This window comes from Diabrotica undecimpunctata, chromosome 8 (genome assembly GCF_040954645.1).
Source record: "Diabrotica undecimpunctata isolate CICGRU chromosome 8, icDiaUnde3, whole genome shotgun sequence".
Classification (NCBI taxonomy): domain Eukaryota; kingdom Metazoa; phylum Arthropoda; class Insecta; order Coleoptera; family Chrysomelidae; genus Diabrotica; species Diabrotica undecimpunctata.
The window spans coordinates 127,289,061-127,291,775 of NC_092810.1; the positions used below are offsets into that span (position 1 = coordinate 127,289,061).

Sequence of the window (2,715 nt, forward strand, 5' to 3'; positions counted from 1 at the left end):
GTGATGATATCTGTGAAATGGTTGTAAAATGGACAAACGTTAGAATTGGAAGAGGGAGAGAGCTTAACGTAAAAATTAAAATTCAGCTAACGGAAGGCAGACAAAAAGGTGCATTATGTCAGAAGAAAGATTTGATTTCCTTTTAATGTTATTATGGTTTGACGATCCAGAGACCAGGGCTGTGAAAAAAGCAGTAAACCAAGTATCAAAGACGGTGTACCAGAAATCCTTCCGGAAGAAGTACAATCAGCAATCACAAAAATATAAAGAGCGATAAAGCAACTAAAATAGATGGCATAACAGTGGAATTGCCAATACACTAACAAAAAAGCCTGGAAAGTCGTAGTAGGTATATTTACAAGTTGCCTAAGATCAAGATGCATACCATATTACTGGAATATAGCAAACAAATTCATAAAAAGCCCACAAGTCTAGTACCAATCATATACAAGATAATCGTCAACAACAGATTAACAAAAGAATTAAATGCTATACAATCCAGAGAGCAATCTGGCTTCAGAAGTGGCTTCAATACCCTGAATCATATTCCTACTCTTCGAGAACTAATGATTAGAGCTAAAGAACATGAAATCCCGCTAGACTTAAGCTTCATAGACTTCGAGAATGCTTCCGATTCTATATATTTCAAGGCAGTAATACAACCTAGGCATTGAAAAACCGTACAAAGAGAATCTTGTAAATATATATATATATATATATATATATATATATATATATATATATATATATATATATATATATATATAGAAAAGCAAAAGCTAAAGTAGAAATTTATGAAAAGATCCCAGAATTTCTGACTACCAGATGCATCCGATAACGAGATGCAATATTCCCAAGGTCTTCACTGCAACTCTAAAAAATATATTCAGCATATTGAGCAAAATGAACTGGCAGAACAAAGGTCTCTCCATTTTCCTTATTTCCTCTGTCCATCCTATAAATAACTCAGTCATCTTTGTTTTCGTATCAGCTATAAAGATTTGATTATGTCCACACAAAAGGTTGTATATTTTAACCAGCCTACCTTTTTAACACCCTACTATTGTTTGTGCTTGACTGGGTCGTGTTTGATTTTCTATGTCCATTCAATTTTTTTCATCAATCATTCTTTGTTTTGCGTTCCAGCTCTATATGCGGCTTATTCGTATTTTATTTTGTGTTATTTCCCACAATTGTTTCTCCTGTTTTCTTGTATAGATCTTAAAACTTGTTGAAAATCAAATGGTTCTGTAGTTTTATGGATCGGTCACTTTCCTTCCTTTTTTTTTATAGATCTCGCGTTCTCTTTTTGTATATTAAAAAGAATAAGAATTAAAAAATCGCGTACAGTAATAATAAGAAAACCCACAGAAATAATTCCCAAGAGAAAATTTTTTAGAATATACATCCCAACAAATATTACAACGTAATTAACAGATCAATATCACCCTAAAAAGTTGACGAATAAGAAGAAAGACGAGAAGAACAACTTAATCCAAAATTTGCATGTCTTAAACTCTATTTAATAGTTACTTCGGGGAAGTTAATTGATTTATCTGTAATATAAACACCACTTTTAGTTAATTAAAAATATTTACTGTTTTGGGGTTTGCCTTTACTTAATAGGTCTAAAATTGCATGTTCTCCGCGAATTGAGTTTCCCCTTTTGAATATGTCTTGGAAAATTGTTATGTTTTCATCATTCGACTCCAGAGTTATTACGGACGAACGCCCTCTCTTACCCATCAATTTAAAACATCTTGAAAGGGTAGAAACGACTGAATGATTTCTGCCTTGAACCCTTTTTAGATACAAATTGAAAACTCAAAGTATGTGTTTTTCGACGTGCTAAAAATGCTTTTCAGGTTTTAAATATTTTTGAAGTTATAACTCACAAATTTAGATGCTTTATTTTTTCCGGGTTCCGGTTGAGTTATTAGCCACGCTGTTTTGACACACTTTTTTAAATACGAAATTATACATTATTTTAGTCTCTTTCCAAAGAAATTTGGAGAATATCCATTTGTTAAATTAAAAAGAGACTTTGAAAATTGATATTTTTAAACTTTATAGATAGCCATATTGAGAACTAAATACGACGTTACCAAACCTATGAAAATATTGAGTATTACAAGTATTCCCTATACATCAAATTTTATTATTTTTATGAAGAGGGTACTAATTATTGCTCGATATGCCTGTATGTCTTATTATAGAAATAAAATTTCATAAACCCACATATAGTAATAACGCGCTATAAGAAGTAGTCATTCTGTCTGTAAATGTGGAATACTTTACGTTCTTGTACTTGGGTCGGGAACATATACAACAATGGGAACAATATGTAGTAGATTAACAGGGCTCCTGTGCAAGGTTGATATAGAAAATCGTGGAAAGTGCTAAAAATAAAGAGATTTTAAATGAGATCATCGTTACTCAACTTTTTTTGCCTTATTTCTAAATTCCTGTAATTACCTAAAAAGGTATCAATTGGACGTCTGTCAGACAGATAGCAGGGAAATATTTTTCTAGCTGCTTGTAGAGTAAAACAAATGCCGAATTAACTTTCCGCCTAATACTGTAGCATTTGTAAATTCCTTGGTATATATTGAAATCCCCTCGTATATGTATTAAAACACCAAAGAATATTTTTAGTGTATTTCATTTCCTATCGTATGTATTAAAAACACCGAATTCTTTCAATTCCTCTTTGCG

At 31.7% G+C, this 2,715-nt stretch overlaps 1 non-coding gene across 1 annotated transcript; it reads left to right on the forward strand.

The window, feature by feature from the left end:
- The first annotated feature begins 2,298 nt into the window (after nt 1–2,298).
- LOC140449268 (U6 spliceosomal RNA) lies at nt 2,299–2,409 on the forward strand. The gene has a single exon (XR_011951775.1). It is a non-coding gene; the product is annotated as a U6 spliceosomal RNA (small nuclear RNA).
- Nucleotides 2,410–2,715: the final 306 nt, after the last annotated feature.